Here is a 23,579-nt window from a genome sequence, read left to right on the forward strand (position 1 = left end):
ACAGAAGGGGTGGAACACTGAGCATGGTTATTAGAGTAGTGTACAGTAGATGATGACCACATGATGAAGCTTTTGTAAACCATACTAACAAGTTTGGACTTTATGAGAAAGACACTCCCAAACCTCTTAACTTGCCCTATTTTTTCCATGCACACACATCACAGCATGATACATTTATGTATTTTTTGCTCCCTCTCACCTCAGTATAACATAAACATCATGAGAGCAGGTGTTTGGTCTGTTCTACTTGCTGCTATATCCACAGTGTGATGAACAGTATCTGAGACTTAGTAGGTACTCACTAAATATTTGTTGAAGAAACAAAAGCCACTGAGGAGCCACTAGAGAATTTTAAGCATGGAAGTTGTCATAACCACTTTTCACAGTTCGGGTCCTCTTGGACCAATGCTGCCCTTTTCCTTAGCTCCGTCCTTCATGCTCCACTGTAATTATGATTCTACTATCAAAGCCATGTTTTCATAAGTAAGCCACAAAAAGAAATAATTTGATAATGATCTGGAAAGGACGCTATGTATGGACTAGTTTCTTTAGAATACACAAATGGCTGTCAGGTTATCAAGACTTAGAAAGCATGGAGGCAGCAGGGTGAATTGGAAAAGGCATGGATTTGGGAGTTGGACGGTATAAGGGCAAATCTCAGCTTCCAATATTTACTAGCTATGTGAGCCCGAGAGAGTTAACCTGGCTCAGCTTCCATTCTAATAAAACAGCAAAAATATATACGTTTTAGAGATCTCAAGAGGATTGAATAATACATGGAAAGCATTTGGCCTTAGAAATAACACGATAAATGTCTGCGGGAAAAAGGGGGTGGATATGTTTTTATTGGGTGTGGGAAGGGGCCTGTATTGCTGCCGTTAGATGGAATGTAAAAACAGTAGACTTCTGCCATGGCAGACTTGGCCATGAACCCGGTAGGAAAAGAGGCCACCAAATAGAAAAAGAGACTTGGCAGGAATATTTTATGTGATATACAACTTTGTATATGATTAGGTTTACAGGAGCAAAGTTGTATTTCCATCTAGATCAAGGATTTTTGCCAGGGATCATGCTTGTACTTGTGGTACAAAGAGAATGCTATAGCGTCCCTTCTCCTTAGGAGCTTGTGCACTGATAGAGCTGATGGACATGTGAGCAGAAATTGTCCATAGAATATGGCACATACACAAAGTGTAAAAATTAAAGGTCTATAAGAACACTTGTTCATCTCATTAATAAACACAGAGTGCTAAAAGAATTGAGTAATTTAGCTTCAAAAGACGTGGAATTAATTTAGTTGTGTAGACTGCAACCCTAAACTCTCAAGTGTCATACCAAAGCTGCCTCCCCGATACAGCAGAGGACTCAGTTCCAAAGTTATTAGAGAAGACACCTGCTTTTATTTTTGAAAATGAATTTGAAAGGACAATAGGTAAAAAGTAGACTATTGGATTTATTGTATAATTATATTCAATATTGTTGGAAGAGAAGAGATAGTCACTAAGACATCAGGAAAAATGATTTAAGAATATTCATTAAGGAGTGATGAAGAGCTGGCGCCATGGCTTAGTGGTTAAGTTTGGCACGCTCTACTTCAGCAGCCCGGGTTAGGTTCCCAGGCACATACCTACACCATGCCTTAGTGGCCATGCTGTGGCGGCAAACCACATACGAAAAAGAGGAAGATTGACAACATGTGTTAGCTCAGGGCAGCGCTTCCTCAGCAAAAAAATGAAAAAACCCAAACCAAAACAAAGAAGTGATGAAGACTTGAGATGTTGTTTTTCAAAAAAGCTCTTGGCAGTGAACTTTGGATAAATATATCCATTCAGGAAAATTAGTTGTTGGATTCTTAATATATGCAAACATCGTGCTAACACAAAAATGGCTAACAGGAAAATGACAGCCTATAGGAACGTACAGGACAAAGTGAAATGTAGAAGGCCGTAAAATGAGAAATGTTTCCAAACTGCTGACCTTTATTTGATAAGGAAGTAATAATGAAAGAAATTAAATTTTTCGAATTTTCCTTGAAGTTGGCTGCTAGAGAAGTAATAACGATCTGTAGACGGCGTCTAACCTACTACTCAAGAAGAGGCGGTCAGGCGCCATACTATTTTGTGACTGGAAACTTGAGGACCATGAGGACATTGACTTGCTGTGTGGCTTCCCACTGCAATGGGAGCGTGATTTCCAGCTCATATCCTTTCCGCCCCACTCCCAGGGAAGCTTGGTGAAGGGACACTGTGTGTTCGAGATCCTATAACATGGCACGATTCCTGGCACACAATTGGTGCTCAATGATAAGTTGAAAAAAATGTTGCCGTGACTATTAAGTCTACTGTTGAGTAGAACTGAGCAATAATTGAGCGATCGACTGAAAATGAATTTGATGTTTCGAATTCAATTGCTTAACTACCATGGATGAATGCATTTTTTTCCTTTGCCACGAGGATATTTATTCTGAAACACTTGATCTGAAATTATTTTTGATTTTGGAAGTGCTCCCCACCACTCCCTTCTGTTTCTTTGGGTACCTGTCGCCAATAATCTCACTCCTAAATTACTGCCTGATGAGTCCAAAGTAACGGTGTATTAATCATGGTTTTTAAGTTTTTTGTATCGTATGATGTTTTGACATCTTAAAAAAGACCTTTCTAGCTGGGGAGAGACTGCCCCTTCCAGGGCTACCAATTCTTAGAGGCAGCAAAGGGCAAGCTATTTGATATGCAAACTAACCAACACAGAACCCTCCCTCCTCCATCTGGCCTGTACACCTCAGGAGGCAATATTCCTCGGCCTTAATCATCCCAGGGCCCGGTACCAGGCAACTAGAGACCACCTTTATAGCCCTCATAGGGTTCAGTACACACTACCCCCAAATATGGCACCTTAGCTTATTGACTATTTTAAGCTGAAGGAATTTGAGAAAACAGCAGAAGCAGGAAGATCACTCTGACCTCCTCCCACCTTGCCCTTCTTCCCTGAAACAGGCCGTAAAACCCTCCCGTGAAAGGTGGCCTCTGTGCATACCTGGTGGAAAAGATCATCCTTATCTCCAAAGACAAGAGACGTCAAGAAGAATCCAAACCCACAGGCTTTGCTGTTTCCCCTGGCTTACTGCACCCACCTCTCACTCCTTAACCTATCATATTTCCACACTACCACTCGCTCCTCATCACACCCAGAATAAAAACACACAGGTCTGTTTCTTTGGGTCTTTATTTCTTCGTGAAGACTCTCGTATCACGTAAAACTTATATAAAGTGTATTTGTATGTTTTTATCCTCTTAATCTCTTTATCGGTTTGATTTACAGACACAGCCAAGAACTCTAAGAGGGTCGAGGAAGAATTTTTCCTCCTCACAGCCCAAAGCCTGCTGAAATTATTCAAACTAGCCAGTCTGAAACTGTTCAGCCTGCCCTGCCCCTTCCTTTTCCCAAGGAAACTCCTATAAAAGCTGCTGGCCTAGGCTCTCCCTTTGCTCCTGCTCCTGCTTCTTGTCCTGAACCTGGTGTTCCCGTGTCATCACTCAGTCACCTTTATAAATGAAGACTCTGGCACAGAACAAATGGGAACTCAGAAATGCTTTCCTTTCTTAACATTTTGTTTCTCACCATGACTTCTCCTGTAGTGAATTTATAACTTTACATGTAAGCTAAAATGAACAAATCTGTCCTCTTTAAAGTATGCTTTTTAGACTAATTAACTCTGAAAGGAGCGTTTTTCATTGAAAGGTCATTTTTGGAAGGATCTTTCTAAATTACTATACCTAGTGAATGGCAGTTTCCTTTGAACTTGACAACACTGCAAATCTCAACCATGGCTTTAGGCTTCATATTTCAGCACTCAGCAGCTTGCCTATCAGTGTTCCCCAGCTTAAAACGCTAGGACTCACATTATCTGTTTCACTTGCAAAACTGCCAGGATTGTTTCACCACAATCATTCTACAGAAGATACTGTCATTTTGATGACACTGAAATTTGAGAAGAGTGGTTAAGAATTTGAAGGCGAAGATCCATTGATAAAATCCATCAATAAAATTGAGAGCCTGGATATTTCTCTTTTCTTCTCTGCTTGCAATAAAAGAGAGAGTAAAGGAAGGAGGTTGGGGAGAGTGGGTGGGAGAGAAGAAAACAAAAGGAGAGAAGTGATAAGGGAAAACAACTCGAATTCTTTGCTGTCTCTGATTCCATTGAAGACCCTAACTTGCACAGGATTGAAAAGCACATCTGATGTAGACACAATTAGCCTTCAACTCCTTGCAAAGGCCAGGAGTGGTTGTACTTGAATGCCCTACTTGAGGTGCCCTGCACAAATGTCACTGCCTCCTCCTTCTTGTCCCCTGGCCTCAGATGAAGCCACAAAGTGGTGGGACTGTCTGGGACGTGCCAAATCCACAGTCGGCTATGTACTTGCAGGTTGGGGTAAAAGTCAATAAGATCTTAAAGTAAACTCTGAGGCATTAAATTTCCTGTGAGGAAAAAGTCTTATTTGTGACAGACCTTATTTCTTTATGTCTAAACTTTGTTTAAAGTTGACTTGAGATGGAGCTGCTAAAGTAATTGAAATGATTCAAATTATTATTTTACATTTTTAAGCTCCAATCATTTTAAAAAGTGGAAACGCTTGTATAGTTTTTCATATTATGTTGCTTTTAAATCTTTTTTATCCTTATAAAGTCATTGCCGCTTATGGTAAAATAAGACAAAGTTACACAGCGGACGACTAAAAATCTTCTTCCCTTCTCCTTCGACCTGCGATAACTCCAGGTTATAGTTTCTTGCATATAATTCCAAACATTTCCTAGGAATATGGAAGCAAAGGTGTGTGTATATTGTTAAAAGATAAACTGAGACATAGTCAAAATTTTCAGAGTTTATTTGAGCAAAAATCGATTTGAATCAGACAGCGCCAAACCAGAAGCGGTTAGGAGTGCTTCACCGACAGGAGCTGGGGGAAGACTTGTCCGGAGAAAGTACGGAAGCAAAGAAAGGAAATTATTTGATTGGCTACAGCTTACAGCCTGGTTGGCTGTTCACGATTGATTGTCCTTAGCATTTTGATTTCATAACTTTGAGCATTTACCGCTAAGATTTTGGTTTGCTTATATAGGTCAGCACAGCATCAGAGCCACCTCAGTCTAATAACCTCCTTGTTTAATTAACTTAACAATATATTTAACACAAGTAGGGCTATGGTGTCCCATAATTGTCTATAACTTGCTCTTCCCACAAGATAATATATTTTGGGTGTCTGTCCGTATCAGTACATTTTGTAGTGACCACATTGTACACCACTATACCACTATATGAAACATTTTTTAGAAAGTTCTTACTAACAGACATTTCACTTTCTGGAGATTTTTTTCTCCTCTATGAACAATGTTGTAGTGGGATCCTGTGTACACATATATTTTGGCATACTTTTGGCAGAATGAAATGGAATTGCTAATGCAAAGCCTATATATTTCAATCTAGATAGACATTGCAAAATTATCTTCTAAAAAGTTTGTTCCAATTAAGAATCTCACCAATACTGAATGAGAGGGCCAGTTTTTCTTACCAACACTGGGCGTTATCAAATTCTGTAATTATTGTTCATCCGTAGGTGAAAATGGCTATGGTTCTCGTTTTAAGAACTTGCTTCTTAAATAATAAAGTTGACCTTTTTTCATCGTTTGTTAAGGGTATTCTTTTCTTCTTGCCAAGATTTTTTTCCTTTTTTAAGGGTAAACCTTGTTTTGTTTCTCTTTTATGCACAAATTCTATTTTTAGAAGATTACTGCCCTGTCTAAAAATTAACGTATACTTTTTCAGATATCAATAGTTTTGAATATGAAACAGGAAACCAAAGAGCAAGTTTAAAAAGAATATTTCATTTCTTCTGCCTATGTATTTCTTATATGGATTCAGCTTTGATTATCAGTCATCAAATAACTCTTTTATAAGAAGTAGCTTGCACATAAAGTACCAGTAGTTTTTCATGGGATGCCTAATCCTTGGTGGTGGGATACAGGGAAAGGACAAGCCAGTCCCAGCTTAGCCACCTGCAAGTTGTTGACTTGGGGCTAGTTACCTAGCCTCTGAGTTTGTTTCCTCTATTGTGGAGGGACAGCTGTTGAGAACCTGAGAAAAAATAAAGTCAGCTAGCACAGTGCTTGTCGTAAGAATGGTAGGCACTTGACAAACAGTGATCACTATTTATTTGAGGCTATAGGGGAGGAAGACATTTCCTCTACCCACTGGGTCCTCTGGCTGGGCTATGAATTAAATCGACATGAGACAGAATAATGGGGGAAAACCAAACAAAGGCTTATAAAACATATACATGCGAAAGACTCAGAAAAACTGAGCAACTTGTCAAAATGGCACAGGCTTTCATCTTAAATATCATCTTCAGCTAAAGACAAAGGAGGATGTTGGCGGGGTGGGGGTTTGGGGCTTCCCAAGGGGAAGAAGACAATTCACATAGAAATGGAAAAGCAAATGTTTGGTAAATAAGATTTTGATAAGAGTGGACTTAGCAAGGATCCTCCCAAGTCTACCGGATACCCAGAGTTATCTATGGTGATGGCCTGTCCTGGAGACAGCCTGTATTTTAAATTTCTTTTAGGCAGTTAGGAGAAAAGTCAAAGCTTTTTTCAGAGTCTTTTGCTCTTAAAAATAATCCAGGCAAGGCAAAGAGACACATTTTGGGGTGGCCCATTCTGATCCCCTACAAAGCCTTTCCCTACTTTCCAGAATTTTCCTCTGTTAGATGATTTAGAATTTACATTTGAAATCTAAACTGGCTTAAAAGTTTTCATTTTGAGGGCTAGGATATTAAGTAAAATGTATTTATAATTGCTTTTACTTAAAAGGGGTACATATGTTTAATTTTACTGAAACCCACAAATAATCTAATTTTGGCACAAGGTGCTATTAGACAGATGCACAAACACTATCAGAAAAAAATTAATACCTCTAGGGGTCTCTGTCTTATGCCTGATGTGCTACATCTCTAATTAGACCTCATAAAATTTTAACACACTTTGTTCACTTTTTTGGTTCCCAATCATTTCATTACAGCACATATTTAATAACAAACTTCAAAGTAGTAGGTAGCACATATGGTGTTTGAACTATTCAAACATGTATTACTTCCTCCACACCAATGAACAAATCATTGTGAATGATTTTATTTTTCTCTGATTAGTTTTGATCAAAGACCATAGGCAAAAGAGATTTCTAGGTTAATCATTGTATAAAAGCAGGAAAAAACATTAAGATTGTAATATGTAGTATACAAATGCTTTTGAGAGCTGAGCAGTCAAAAATAAACATACTTTTGTATCCTATAGAAAATTTAATCCTTGCGTGGTGAGAGTTGAGTTCAGTGAGTCATCATTTTGGTGACGTCTTATTATCCATGTGAAGTTGGGGACTAGCCTGGCTGAAATTGTCAATCCCTACTTTAGAACTCTTCATAAATAAGAAGAACTTCTGTTTGTCATTCAACACTTAATTATACGCTTTACCTACAACTTCTCATTTAACTATATTTTTTCCAGATAAGGAAACTGAGCCTTAGATTAAGTGACTTACCGAGGGTCGCATAGGTAGAGCTGAAAGGAAGACCTGGGTGGCTTTGACTCCCAAGCCTGTGCCTTCCACCATTACACAATGCCGCCCTCCCGTGAGGTAATGAAATGAAATAACATCTCGGCACATAGAACTTGGAACTAGTTCTGATTTCTTCTTTCTACTCCACGCTCCAAAACGGCATCTGACCACGGGTGTCTGACAACTACTGAGAACTTCTCCGAGCGCTAGATCATAGGACACAGGTGATCAAGGGAGACTTGCCTGTATATATCTTTTCAATAAATACCTTTTATGGATTTATGGAGAAACTGGCATTCAAAGAAAGAGGAAGCTTAGCTGGGCTACCAGAAGTTTGCATCATCTTGACCTTTCCCAGGCTCGTTCACCACACACAAGGGTGAACTTTGCATTTACAGCAGCAGGGGGCAGTAGGATAATGGTGTCCGTGCCCCGGGCTTCTTGGACAAAAATGTCTCTCTGTCCTTGAAACCTTTTGATTTTGGCAGATGTGATAACTAGTCGCATGCCAGCCCATTATGTCATTAGAAGAAAATAACCTCATTTCTCAAATAAAAAATGGGGTATTAAGATGTTAAAACAGAATATAATGTTGCTGATTTGTAATTGTTTTGGAAGTTATATGTTTTAGAAAGACAGCTTTTGAAAATTTTACTTATAAAACTGATTAAAAAAATTTTACTTATAAAACTGATTTAAAAATGACTTTTGTTTGTTTTTTACAAGTAACAAATTTGATTTTGTGGCTGTTATGGCAGTGAGGGAAATGGTGGGTGGAAAATAAATGATCATATCTTCCCTGTGGTTGTTTCATGTATTCTTAATAGATAATCTGAATAATGTTTTAAAATGCAGACTCTAATATACTAGTTGTAAAACAGCATGGGACGTGTGTGCGTGCGTGCGTGCATGTGTGAGTGCGTGTGTGTGTGTGTGTGTGTGTGTTAGAGAGAGAGAGAGAGAAACAGAGTGTGAGCCTCTAGCGATTGTTGATGTCTGAGGGGGAAGTGGGAGTTGGTGGGAGGAGGGAGTTGAGGATGGAAGGGGAGACAGGAGTCAGATATGAACAGTCTTGTCTTGGCTATGCTAATGAATCTGTAATTAATCCTTTAGGCAGGATTGAAATGGTCAGATTTGAGTTTGAAATCTGTGGAGATGAGTTGAGGAGAAATTGGAGCCTGGAGGCAGGAAAACCAATTAGAAGGCTGTTGCAGAAACGATGAAGTCTTGAACTAGGGAAGTATTAGGGATGGAGAGAAGAGGGTAGAATTAGAAATCAATAATTGACTGACTGGCCGTGGGAGGGTCAAGGGAAAGCAAGAAACCTACTGTGACACTGGGTTTCTCACAAGGGCAGTGTCATCCACTCCTGAGGAAGGAGCGCGGGTGACAGCAGGTTTGGGAGGCTCACTGGAGCATGTTGTACCTGAGGTGTCTGTGGGGTATCCAGGCACCAGGGTTTTCTTAAAGCCCTATGATTTGGAAGTTCAAGGGAAAGATTAGGGCTGTGTCATTAGTAACGAATAATAATAGCCAGAGAGACATAGTATGCCTAATAGTTTGAGAACAAGGTCTCTGGAGTCAGGCTACCTGAGTTTGGGTTCTAGGTCCATCGTTTACTGACTGTGTGAGCTTGGGCAAGTTTCATGACTTCTCTGTGCCTTCATTTTCTCATCTGTTGTGAGAAGTAAGTGAGTCGATACAGCTAAAGCTTTCAAGTCCATACTTGGCATGTAGTAAGCACCACAGGCTTATTTGTTGCATTGTTGTTATTTTTATTTTAGCTGTCATTTATTGGATACTTGCTCCAGGCCAAGCCTGTGCTAGGAGTTTATAGGCAATTTGTTTCTTTTTTTTCTTTTTCTTTTCCCCAAAGCCCCCGAGTGCATAGTTGTGTATTCTAGTTGTAGGTCCTTCTAGTTGTGCTATGTGACACGCTGCCTCAACACGGCCTGATGAGTGGTGCCATGTCTGTACCCAGGATCCGAATGGGTGAAACCCTGGGCCACCATGTGCAGTGTGCAAACTTAACTACTCGGCCACGGGGCCGGCCCCGGCAATTTCTCATGGACCCTGCATAACACCCTGTGATGGTGATACTGTGACTATCTAAAGAAACTCAGACCTCAGGGAGGCTGAGCAACTTTCCGAAAGTAACCTGCTGAGAATTAAAGGGCAGAGCCAGGATGCAAACCCAAGGCTGAAGGACAACAGGACTCCAAGTCCATTTAGAAGATATATGAAACCATGAGCGTGAATGAAACCGCTGGACAGAGCGTGTAAAGGCCGAGGAGCCAGGGACACAGCGCTCCTCTCTGAGCGGGAGTGAGGGCAGAGCAAAGCAACTGAACACGCGCAGTGCAAGAGGTCGGAGGAGAAGCGAGTCAGCAAAGCCCATAGTAACTGTGGCCCAGTAAGAGAAGGATTTCTTTCTCAGTCTGCTCTCCTAAGCCCTCTTCTTCCACTGCCTCTAATATTGAGATTCTACCTTTTACACTTCCCTGCGTGAAAAAAATAACTCAATAGACACGAGAATCTTGAATCCTACACAGAGGCATCTCGTCATCTAATAGATTTAATGTACGATGAAGGTACTTAAAACTTAGAGCCTCAGAGCCACTGATCTCTGGTAGGTCCTACGAGCTTTCTCCTTTCCCTGAGCAGTGGCCACAGCGATTAAAATCACATCTGCACCTGTGCCCCAGCTCAGTGTTTCCTCCAGAGTCCCCTAGCCTGGAGTCACCGGCTTTGCCAGGAGTTTTCTGGGGTTTATTCTGTCTATCTGTACTAGTTGGCTAGGGCTGCCATAACAAAGTACCACGGGCTGGGTGGCTTACACAACAGAAATCTATTTTCTCACAGTTCTGGAGGCTGAAACTCCAAGCTCCATGTGTGGGCAGGGCTGGTTCCTTCTGAGGGCTGTAAGGCAAGGACCTGTTCCAGGCGTCTCTCCTTGCCTTGTAGATGACCATCTCTTTCCATTTGTCCCTGTGTCCAAACTTCCTCTTATTATAAAGACACAGTCATATTGGATTAGGACACGGACACAAGCCACCCTAACGACCTCATTTTAACTTAATTACCTCTGTGAAGATCCTGTCTCCAAACGAGGTCACATTCTGAGGTACTGCGGGGTAGGACTTTGTGAGTTTTGAGGGGACATAATTCAGCCCATAACAATACCAACACTCCAATGACATTTACTTCAATTGTTAAAGACTTTGATGAAACCAGTATAGAAATGCAGTACAAGTAAAGAAAATATACTCTACCCTACCATTTTTTGACATCAACCAGAGGAAAGAAGTTTTGGTTTTACCTCCTCCCAGTCAGATCTTCCTTCTCTAATTCATAAGATGTTTAAGAAAGAAGCTTTCCTCGTTCTCTTGATAAGAAATAAAAATTTGCACTCAGTTTTGGAGTCAAAATCCCTAGGTATCCCTGTTCATTCAGAAACTCTGTCTCTTGTGGTCAGTGTCCTTTAGCGAATGGGAAACCCAGGACTATCGGGACAACCATCCCTGGGGGTTAAGTGCAGACACTCTCCTAGGTGCTGTGGGGACGAGGCAGTTTACAGAGATGGTCCTGACCTCAAGATACTCACAATTCCATGCTCTTCTTCTTAACCTTTTCGGCATCATGGAGCCTTTGGGAATCTGAGGAAAGTTTGAGCTTCTCTTCCCAGAGATATCTATATAATTATAAGCAAAATTCTGTACACAACTTATTTTGTTGTATTGGATCAAAATATTTTATATGAAGAATTGTGCCTTTTTCCTCACCTTTTGCATGCAAAATTAATTTCAGGTAATATTCTAAAAAAATAGAAAGAAGGAAAGAAAGAAATCCACAATGTGCAAATAAAATAAAAAAAAAATAAACTTTGGTTTTGCTAAACAATAAATTTCAATGATAAAGCATCTCTGTCTTGGCTTGAATAGGAAGTGGAAATTACCGAGGGGGTCCTTGGAATGGCAGCACATGAAGTTTCCGTTTTGATGGTAACTGAAATGCTGGGCTCACAACCGCACATTGTATCAGAACAGAATCAAACAGAATCAGTTCATGTTCACAGATGACATAATGACAAGCAAACACCACGATATTCCAAGATTATCTGAATTGAATTTATGTCCTTGAATTTCCATTGGCTTCACGTCACTGAGTTTCATCGCCAGCGAGGGGATGCTGTTGATGTCAGCAAAGGGAGGATTAAGGACTCATGTTTCAATTTTCAGGTTGTCTGAGCAGAAGTACCTTCCAAAGAGTTATGCAGAGTTTCAAGTTGTCTGCGACTTTTACAGATTTGTAAAAAAGAAGTTCATATTCTGCTTTCATTTCAGGAGAAAACGTTTTGAAAAGGCAGGGAGTCAGGGCCCTGGCATTAACAAAGTTGATGCCTTGCTCTAGATAAGCAGGACCATGGAAGGCAATGGGTCATATAGACCTAGTCGTGTAAAGATACTTCCTCTAAGAAGTGTTACCAAGCACCGCAGGTGTTCTGTCTGTTCACAGAGTCCCCAATGAGTTTTATTTGCAAAAAGAACTTCTCAGCATTTCAAAGATGTTGATGGATTTTGAATTTCAAAAAGGCCTTGTTAAATAGGAATTCATTTTTGAAGGCATCAGCTGGCTGCGTAAAGAAGCTTTCAATTCCTCCATCACACGCCTTAAAATATTACTTTTAAAAAGTCAACCATCGTGCAATAATTTCTTTTGTTGAGGCCTCCTCTGCTCCAAACCGCACACTAACTGACCATTTCTGAGGTACACAGCTTTGCCAGTTATCTTGTTGCTATTTTAAGACCAGGCCGCTGCATCAGGGCAGATCAAATTTTGGGAAAGTCTTGCCTTTTCAACCCCAGCTTTTTTTTTTTTTTTGAAAAAGACCTGCACTAATATATTTTCGGGACTAAAAGTATGAGATTCTACTTCAGCATTTTTGGCTTCATGCTCCTTCCCGTGGCAAGAATGTTGTCATGCGACAAGCACTGGGGCTTTCGTGTTCAATCGCACACGGTGAAAGCAAAGCCAAAGGATCTTTGATATTTCTTCTTCATTATTTTATTCGACATTTTCTAACTTAAGCCAATCCTAAAGTAAACAAAGACAGACAATCGTCATCATAATGGCAGGGCACATATTTTTCTAATTCCTACCAGTGGAAAGCTGTTATGACATATCGTGGCAACACTGATGACTATACTGTGCCTGTCAAAAGGAATAGCCATACTAGACATAAAAATAACGTATTCACCAAGATTATTTGGAAAAATCACATCAAATGTTACTGCTGTTTACGTGTGTGTGCATTTCTGTCCACGTGCATGTGTGTGCACGCATCTCCACATGCCTGATTCACAGACCTCCCTCTGATGCCCTGCGGTGGACGTTGAGCTAAGAGCCCTGCTGTAAAGGCGTGGACAGTAGCTTCAACCAAACCCAAAATCCAATATGATGACAAAGATGGATGTGAGCCTAATGGTGGGAGAGACCCACTTGCTCTTGACTTTAAAAAAGGCCTCACAAGGACCCAGTGAGATAACATTGGAGCTGCAACTTGAAGGTCAATTAGTAGTTTATTAGATTGAGAAGAGGAGAAAGGACATTCCAGACAGAAACTAAAAAGGGAGATGCCACAATCTGGGAAATGAGGGTAGAGTAGACAGCTCTAAATTGTATGTTGGAAGCATTCAGCTATGCAGGCAGCACAAACTACTTAGGAATGAATTTGAACTCTCCTATTTATCTATGTGGTCCTGGACAAGTTACTTAACCTCTTTTTGCCTCAGTTTCCTCATTTCTAATTTTGGAATGGCCATTGGGAGGTCACCTCGTGCCAATTATCTTGTGTTTGTTCACATAAAATTTCTTTAATCCCTCTTTGCCATGCCATGAACATCCTATAAAAATGGATACAGCCATCCTCCCCTTAGTGTAGGGTAAATAACAGTAATAGTAGTAGTAATTCCAATCACTGGAATATAGTGAGCCTCTACTCTGCGCCAAGCATTGCGGTACTGTTTTGTAATACAGTACAACAACTTTGTATACATGTTTTACACGTATCATCACATTTCGTCTTCATGACATTGACATAGAGGCTGCCATTGTGTCCATGATGAGGAACTGAGGATTAGAGAGGTTAAGAGACATAGCCAAAGTTTCTCAGAGAGCAGCCATAGAGCCAGCACTTAAATCATGCTCTTTCCCGTTCTGAGTTCTAAATTCCCTCCAGGAGCTGGTCTTCTTTAGTTGTGTCCAGTGAGCTCTGTGCCTGGATTCACTCTCTCTGGCCAGCGCCTCAGAAGGATGCTCCCCTTGGATGGTCTGCTCACATTCGATTAACTTCTTTCCATGAGGCTCAGATCACTCTGGCTGCATATACCTCAGTCTGTGTGTGAGTGACACATGCCCCACTTGACCTGGTTCTGGGGGACACTGTGATTCTGCTAGGGCCCACAGCTGCAGGACCCTGTTTATGTGGAAGAGGAGGTTTGATGCACTAATGAGCTATTGTCAGGCCCAAGAAAAATACTTTCTCCTGGAATGTCCTGAAAACAAGTGCGCTTTACCTCTGAGTGACATGAAAATGTGTGAAGCAAAAGCTGTGACTGCCCTGGGTCTCACTTGTATGTTTAGGAAACTGAGCATAGGAAGGACAGAGAAAGAGAGAAAGAAAAAAAGAACACTCAAAAGAAAAAAACCCAAAGCCAGATTTTTTAAAAAGGTGTTCATGGAGTGGAGGCAAGGTATTTCTCTGGGGTCTGTACACACATTTGCTGGGCTCCTTTTCATTTCTTTTCAGGAATTTTGCCAGATTGCAATCAATGGAGGAGCCCATTCTGCCAGAGGGAAATGATTTCAGCTGGATCTAGCTTGATTTAACAGTTTGCATTTCTGAATTTCCTCCTTCATATCTTTCCCTGTCCAATTATCTTATCCATCCAGCTCAAGGTTATAGGAGGAAAGTATCTTAGCTGACGTCTTATCCATTCGGGCTGCTATAACAAAGTACCACAGCCTGGCTAGCTTATAAACAATAGAAATTTATTGCTCACAGTTCTGGAGGCTGGAAGTCCAAAATCAAGGCACCAAGATGGTCGAACCTTGGCGAGAGCCCTCTTCCTGATTCATAGCTGGTGCCTTCTTCCTGTAGCCTCACCTCATGGGAGGGGCTGGGCAACCCTCTGGAGCCTCTTTGGAAGAACACTAATCCCACTCATAAAGACTCCACCCTCGTGACCTAAGAACCTCCCAAAGGCCCCACCTCCACCTGCCATCATCTGTAGGAATTAGGATTTCCGCACATGAATTTGACAGAGACACAAACATTCTAATCATGGCAGTTGATCTCTGCCTTTTTAATTTATTTAGGTTGATTTTGCAAAGGAATGTGGTAAAGAGTAAAAAGGACTGGAAGCAGAAAATTAAACTAAGGACTTCCCAACCTTGACTTCCTGCCCACCCCACCCCTCTGGAGAAGATCTGGGCTAAGGGTACAGTCATCCACAGCCCTGTCAACTCCCTGGGCTCCTGTCTGATTCCAATTTGAAAACAGTGTCTCATGCTCCCTGCCGCAGTGGATAAATCTTTCCTCCTGCCTAAGATAGTTACATACACTGAAAGTCACACAGATGGACCTTCTGAGGGGCATCATTTGCTTTCCTTAGTATTCCTCACCCAAATTTTGACTATACAATGTATTTTCAGCTAGATTTGCTGTCACTTCAAAGGCATGTTTACAAATATTAATTAGGGAGTGATTTCTTTCAGCCAAATATATTTAAAAAAAGTTTAATAATATGAGAAACCTCTCTCATAACTTACTTTCTTTACCATAAAAAATATTCATACACACCGTGGCATGCATTAACCATAGAGTCTCTGACATGAAAGGCTCTAAATGAGGAAGCCAGGATAAAGAAAACGTTCTATTTATATTTGAAGCACTCTGTACACAAGAAGGAGCTCAGTGCTAATCGTACTTGTGTTACGGTTACATCCGATGTGATGGCTGACCACACTGCAGTTTCGTTTCAGTCTGGTCCTACCTCAAGGAAGTTGTTTCTAAGGCCCAGTCATGAGAGCTTGTTACAGGCTGCCACGTGTACAATGAACACGCGCAGCCACGCTGTCAAGACCTTCTGCTTCCTCTGCCTGAGACCAGGCAGGTTCTCAAAACACTTCAGGGGCTTTGAATGAGTCCTCAAGAATCCCCTGTGAAGTGGGACATTTTCATCTGCATCCAAGCAGGATGTAAAACATTTATTTGACTTGTTTAAGGTCACAGAGAAAGAGAGCAACAGAGAGAGCCAGAGCAGACAGAAACAGGAACTGAGCTCCGGGGTGAACCAATCCCATAAAGTCAAGGAGATGAGCACAGGTGGGAGTGGCAGGGCTGGAGGTGTTCTTCACAGGATGACACTGTGAATTCAGGAGAATGTATTCTATGTGCCTTTCCTCGACTGAGAAGGCATCAGAGAATTGAGTGGGAGGAGAAAGAGGCAGTGTGGGGAGACAGGAAGAAGAAAGCAAGATCAAAGGTCAAATGTCAGGATAAGGGGCAGGGAGAGAGACACAGAGGCCGAATGCAGAGGTGATGGGGTTGGAGGAGTAGAGTCTGAAAAGCAGTCAGAAACAGGTCTCAAAAGAGTGGCAGGCAGAGGTTTGTTTTGTGTCTGGGTCTTAATTTGTGAAGGGGACTGAGTGACAACAGGGAGAGGTCAATACCACTGGAAGAAGAGTTTAATGTTACTCACAGCTGTTCCAGAAACAAGAGGCACGGCTCACCACACATGGACACACGAGAAACACCAGGTTTTGGCCAGGAAGTAGAAGCAGGAGTGGGGGTGATGGTGGGTGGATGAGCGCTTAGGCCGTGGCCTTTATTGGGGCTTCTGTGAGAAACCCAAGGCAGGGCAGGGTAAATAGTTTAGGATTGGCTAGTTTGAATAATTTCGGTGGGCTTTGGGCTTTAGGAGTGGTCTCTAGTTGCCTAGTGCCTGGCCCTGGGATGATTAAGGTGGAGGAATATTGCCTCCTGAGGTGTACAGGGCAGATGGAGGAGGGGAGAGCTCTGGGTTGACAAGTTTGCAATATCAAATAGCTTGCCCTTTGCTGTCTCTAAGAATTGGTTAGCCCTGAAAGGGGCAGTCTCTCCTCAGCCAGAAAGGCTTTTTTAATGATGTCAAAACATCATAACGTACAAAAAAATTAAAAACATGATTAATACAAGATTTGGTTGGCCTAGGAGGTAAAGTAGGGAGGTTAGAATGGATGGGCACGTGGCCGAAGGTCCCTCAGACTGTACCACTTAGTGACTACAATGGAAAAGCCTGGAGTGGGAAATTATCTTCAAAGGACATGGACCCATCTCTGTCATTGATGTAGACTTGCTCCATCCACTGTGAGGCTTTGCTATTTTGTCTGTAGAAATATTTTCTGGCTTTTGTGCAGGTATGACGGAGCTTATAATTCTCAATTTGGAGGAACTGGTATATCTTGGAAAAGATTCTAACTTCAGCCTACGGAAACTACTACCAAGTTTCCCTTTCCCAAACCTGGTTTAATTCTGCAGCACCAACTATATCTTCTCCTTGTTGAGCGTAGACCTTGCAGTTTTGATCTTCCCCATCCTGTCTGGCTTCTCCTACTTTATCCAAACCATGATTCCCAGAGCTGTCCACCAAGCCTCAAGCCTGCCCAAGCTTCACTTCAGAGACCTGTCTGCACTGGCTAACCTCCTTCTACTTTCTGACTCTTCCTTCCCCTCCTGATCCGGACCATTTATCCTGAAGTGCTTTTCTCTTGGTTCTCTGTCTGTTTTACCTTTAACTCCAGCCCAAATTTGCCATGGTCTGTGGCTCCTTAAATGAGTTTCCCCATTCTCTGTATGGAAATCAGATTAAACCCCCCTGCTCCTGCCAGTGGATTTGGTCTCTGGGGTATGTGGAGATGGAAGAAGTGGACATATTTCCAATCAATTCCTTATTATAGTTTCTCCTCTAGCACTATAAGACAGTTATAACAGATCTCACAGCTCCAGAAAGATTATTTATAATCTTTGTGACCTCATAGCAAAAGTGTTCAACTCCCTTTTGAGCAAAAATAGTGAAAACAGTAACAACAGGAACAACAAAACAACCAGCTAATATTCATCAAACATTTACTAAGTCCCGGACACTGTTCTAAGTATTTTACATACTGAGCTCACTTCATCCTCACCACCATACTATGAGGTTGGTACTCTTACCAATCACAATTTAAAGAAGAAGATTCAGGCATAGAGAGCTTACGTAACTTGTCCCATGATGCCGGGGAATGTAAATCCTACTTCCAATCTCTATCCCTCAGCGCCCTTTGCTGTGGAAAAAAGCTGAATCGTTTAGTCACTAGGAAATGGGAATTTAAACCACAATGATATACTCACTAAAATGGCTAAAATAGCAGGCGGTGGTGGAGCTATAGAACAACTGAAACTCTCACACACTGCTGATGGGAATTTAAAGTAGTACTGCCACTTTGGAACACTGTCTGACACTGTCTTGTGAAGTTAAACACACATCTACCATCCAACCCAACCACTCTACTCCTACATATTTACTCTAGAAAAAATAAAAACATATGTCCCCACAAAGCCTTGCTGTGAATGTTCATAATGGTTGTGCATAATAGCTGAAAACTAAAACCAACCCAAATATCTATTAACTGATGAATTTATTAAGTGTGGTATATCCATTCAATGGAATACATTTCAGCAAGAAATGTATTCAGCAAGAAAGAACTAACTACAGATGCATGCAATAACGTAGATAAATATCAAAAGTATTATGCTAATCAAAGGAAGGCAGACACAGAAGACTGCAGAATGTGTGACTCCATTTATATGAAATTCTGGAAAAGGCATAACTATAGTGACAGAAAACAGATTAGTGGTTGCCAGGCGCTGGGGATGGGAGAGAGGATTGACTGCAGAGGGCAAGAAAGACTGTTCTCTTTCTCGAGTGTAGAGATGGTTACGCAGTTGTATACATTTAACAAAACTCATTGAATCGTACATTTAAAATAGATGAATTTATTATATATAAAGTATAACTCAATAGATCTGATTTTAAGAAGGAAAATAATACACAACTCAGTTAAAAAAAAAAATCGAACAGTTCTAGTCCCAGAGCTACAACCAACATGCTCTCTGACTTTAGGCAAATTACTTAGCATTAATGGCAACAATTTCTCCTCTAATAGGAGGAAGCTAATAAATGTTTTCCTAACGTACAAGATTATTATGAAGACAAAATAAGATAATGGATAATAGGTAAGAAAATACTTTTTTTGTGTGTGCATGAGGAAGATTGTCCCTGAGCTAACAGCTAACATCCGTACCAATCTTCTTCTATTTAACGTGGGGTGCCGCCACATCATGGTTTGACAAGTGGTGCTAGGTCTGCGCTTAGAATCCAAACCTGCAAACCCCAGGCTACTGAGGCAGAGCATGTGAACTTAACCACTATGCCACTGGGCCGGCCACGAGAAAACACTTTAAAGAGAGAAAAAGGGGCACTGTTTGGCACAGGGCATCAAAGTCGCCCAGAGAGTGCCCCTCCTCTACTTGATGCTGTCACCAGGAGGCTCTACCCAAGATACAGCAGCCCTTCAACAGCCATCACACAAGACACCTGGAAAAGTGGCCAACCCAACCCAAATGAATGCTATCCATTTTCAGATGGGACTACAGCCGCTTGCAAGTCCATCAAATGAAGATATGTATCAAAATGAAGCAAAATGTGAAGAAGAGATAAAGACGTATGTCTGTTTCTAAATTCTTAGACTTATTCTTGTCATGTAACTAGCCAGCATGGATTGTGGAGTCAGGCAAATGTGGTTTAAGATCTGGATGCACACCTCTGAGCCGTGGATGCTGCATAAGTGTCAACTCATCTCGAAGCCTCCTTCACTGGTAAAATCAGGGAATTGTAGAGAGGATTACACGAGATAAAGCATAAGAGAACTCAGTGCGGTGCCTGGCACAGAGGAAGTGCTTCGTGATGCTAATAAATAAATAAATAATTAGCTGATTTATTGTTATTGCTGGGGTTATTCCTCATTTCATTTATAACTTCTACTTTATCATCGTTAGTAATTTCTTCGCATCGTATTTCCTGGGTGTAGCTTGTTATTCCCACTTGATAAACATTGACTAGGATTAAAGACGTGTATTTTAGGAGACCTGGAAGCCACTACTGACAGTGATAAGGACAAGCTTACTCATCCTCCTTAGGCCTCAGTTCCCAGAGGGTGAGAAAAGTTGCCATCCATCGTCTAAATGTCGATGGGGATGTCATCCACATTCGAAATCTGCTCAGCTGCATTTCAATCTCTGGGAAAGTTTTCCCACTAGAAGCACGTTCTTAACAGTAGATTTGCTTCTTTTTCCAAGATCGTTTCTAACCTGATAGTTTATTAGTTGGTCCCTCTAGTGGTCTGAAAGCAATAAGACACTCCACCAGTAGGTTCCTTGGAGGCGTCCCACAGCCCATGTTTATACCACTGAGGGGCCTCTGAAGGGGACATTTGACCGAGGACTGCCTTTGTTGTTGGCTAATGTGCTTTTATTGTGAAGCTTTGTCTTTTCTTTTATTTTTCCATTAAACTCAAATGAGGATGTAGAAATATGTATTCCTTATAGATGGAAAGTTCTATAGTCTATAAAACTAAGTTCTATAGTCTGTTAAACATCGGAACTACTACATTTTTCAGTTTATGATCAGAGCAGACCACAGAATATAATTCCTACTGAAAACTTTAATATTAGAAAATTAAGCGGGAAAAACCAACTCTGAAGAAAAGTTGAAGTTCACCAAATTGCACTGGACTAGTGGATGTTACAGAGGCAAGGTTAATAAAAATATGAGAATGACATGTTTTAAAAATGAAAAAAGACCACATGATAAACAAAGTAATGGGAATTACTTCAAAAATAAAACAACTTTTACCTAGAAGAGAATTAATACACTAGTAAATGTCCTCCTGAATCAGAAATGTGTCGTCGTGTTAGGGAATTGTTTGAGCTGAAGTTCGATGATTCTTTCAGATCCTCTTCAGCTTGCAACTCTCTTAGATTTGCAGCTCATAATCAATTCCACAATTGAGGGTTATTGATATAATATTTTTTTAAAGATTTTATTTTTTTTCCTTTTTCTCCCCAAAGCCCCCTGGTACATAGTTGTATATTCTTCATTGTGGGTCCTTCTAGTTGTGGCTTGTGGGACGGTGCCTCAGCGTGTCTTGATGAGCAGTGCCATGTCAGGCCCAAGCAATGGAACACTGGGCCGCCTGCAGCAGAGCGCGCGAACTTAACCACTCGGCCACGGGCCAGCCCCTTTTTTCCTTTTTTTAATTATTGTCTTATTGAAGTACAGCCTACATACAGAAAAGTACACAGATCATACATTGACAGTTCAAAGCATTTTTACATTGAATCGCTTTTGTATTTTTCCCAGTTATTCTCCTTTCCATCAAAGATAATTACTCTCTGGCTTTTATCATCATGGCTTTGCTTTTCTGTTTTATAAATTTATATAAACAAAATCATACAGTATTTACTCTTTTGTGCCTGCCGTTCTCTCACCCCCATATTACTTTTGTGAGACTCGTTCATATTGTTGTAATAGTAGTTTGTTCATTTTCATCACTGTATAATATTCTATTGTATGAATATATATATATATATTAATTTGTGTAATAAACCACTCCTACGTTATATGAAGGAGAAACGTATATAACGTGCACCAGAGGACAGATTCCAGAATGCTGATAGCAACACTAGTCCAACCTCAATGTCCATCAGCATAGTTTCTTCCAGTTTGGTGGTTTGCCCTTTTCCTTTCTTAATGATTTCTTTTGAAGAACAGAAGTTCTTAATTTTAACGTAGTCCAATTTATCAGTCTTTTTCTCTAAGGGTTGTGCTTTTTGTGAACTGCTTAAGAAATCTTTGCCTAGACCAAGGTCATTAACACATTGCCTGTTATCTTCTAAATTTATTGTCCTGTCTCTCATATTGAAACCTGCAAGCTGCCTAGAGTTGATTTTCTTCTGTGGTATAACGTAGGGTCAAGGTTCATTTTTTTTCCTATATGGACATCCAATTTAACCAGCACCATTTAGTGATGAGACCATTACTCTTCAGTGTCATGTTTTTCTACTGGTTTTAAATAACACTAACCAAATGGAGAAACACCTGAGACAAACTTTTTTTTCCATTATCTATACATCTTTTTATTTGTGTGAGTATCTGGAATCTATGGTAAAAGATTTCTCTATTTTTTGCTAAGGCAGACTTGCTTTTTAAGATACGTTTTAATAATCCTTAAACCAAGACCACCACCAGATTTGACCACGGTCTTGGATTTTTCCACGGTCTTGAGAAAGCAACCAAAATTGGTTTTTGTTTTGCTTTTATTTCTTTTTGAATAATTGTCATGAAATGAAAGGGGTAATGCTTGAGGTCAAACTTCTTTCCCAAGATAAAATATATGTTTGCTGAAAAAATCTGTGCTTTCATAAAAGGAAAAAAAAAGCAGACTTGTCACTGAAATGTAGTTGGCATCATGGAACTGAAAGATACATGAGTTTCTGGGATTATTGAAGAAATGTAAACATTTTTTTAAAAGTCTTGACTTCCAAGCTTCAGGAAAATCACACACTTGGCTTAGGTGTCAAGAGTGGTAGCCTGATGGGGAGAGAGTTGAAAGGGCACTGGACCAGGAGTCATGTCCCGGGACCCCATTCCCGCTCTGCGGCTCGATGCTCCTCCAACTCTTCTTCATTTTCTTCCTTCATGCAGTTAAAGTGCTCCAGGTCAGTACTCATTGTTTTCTTCCTGATGTGACTGTGTCACATGTGTTTCATTGCACAACCTGTTCCCAGGTGCACGCCTGGGCCACAGTCTGGTCCAGCTCATTAGTTTCATTTCTAGCTTTACCTTGTATTCGGGAAGCTTTCCTGAAGGAAAGAAGATAAAAGCCTACTACATAGCAGTCAGCTTTCACCCTCTGTAATTTGTTAAACCTAATTTTCAACTCATTATTACTATAAGCTCTCTAGTGACCACACTACACCGAGAACTTGGAATAGCCTATAATTCTTCATGGACCCCTCTCATTTTTTTTTCCTCAACTTTCGTAACCCCAAATCCTAGACATTATTGGCTTGTCTTGCGATAGGAAGAATGTTGATTTTTCCAGTAGTGCAAAGGAAATGTGTGGTTCCTCTTACAAGTTCCCAGCTAATTCCACCTTTGACCAGAGGCATGTATTTATTTGCTAAGAGCTTAAAGATTGAAGATAAGTTGTGCCTATGAAATACAGTAAAATTAACTCACAACTTGTAACAATTGTATTTCATTGACTCTAATATATTATCAATTGTAAGATGCATCATTTTGTTAAGCATCAGTGAAAAGGAAAAAGAATGCTCTTAATTAAACCGTGAGATGTCAACCATAAGATACATTCCAATTTAAAAAAAATATTAAAATTCATAAAAATGTCTTGGAATTTATGAAATGCAGTAATCATATTAGTTCTCTAACTAAATGATTTGCAGCATCATATCCAAGAAAAAAAGGTATAGATAGGAGCATGGTAGTCCCCAGACGAACTGTTTATCAGACTACCTGGGGATCTCTGGATCCTTCCCCTTGCCTGCTGAACTGGAATACCAGGTGATAGGTCCAAGGAATGTACATTAAAATAAACCAGACAGCACGTTAAACATTTCCGACTTGGTTCTGCTGGTCATTCATATTTGGAAACGATGGGAACAGAGGAAGCTTATCTCTGAAAATTGGCTTTTCGTCTCTATCACTCGGTGGCTGTTGCCTAATTTCTAGAACCAGCAAAATGGGGTGTCAGTGGAAGAGCTACTTGGAATGTTACATTTTTTTTTTTCTCGTCTATAGAAAGTAAAAGG

At 40.6% G+C, this 23,579-nt stretch overlaps 1 protein-coding gene across 1 annotated transcript in view; it reads left to right on the top strand.

Moving 5' to 3' along the window:
* LOC123283559 (hyaluronidase PH-20-like) overlaps positions 1-23,579 on the top strand; it is an 81,949-nt gene that overhangs the window by 29,663 nt on the left and 28,707 nt on the right. The window lies entirely within an intron of this gene.

The sequence above is a fragment of the Equus asinus genome, chromosome 1 (assembly GCF_041296235.1).
Source record: "Equus asinus isolate D_3611 breed Donkey chromosome 1, EquAss-T2T_v2, whole genome shotgun sequence".
Classification (NCBI taxonomy): Eukaryota; Metazoa; Chordata; class Mammalia; order Perissodactyla; family Equidae; genus Equus; species Equus asinus.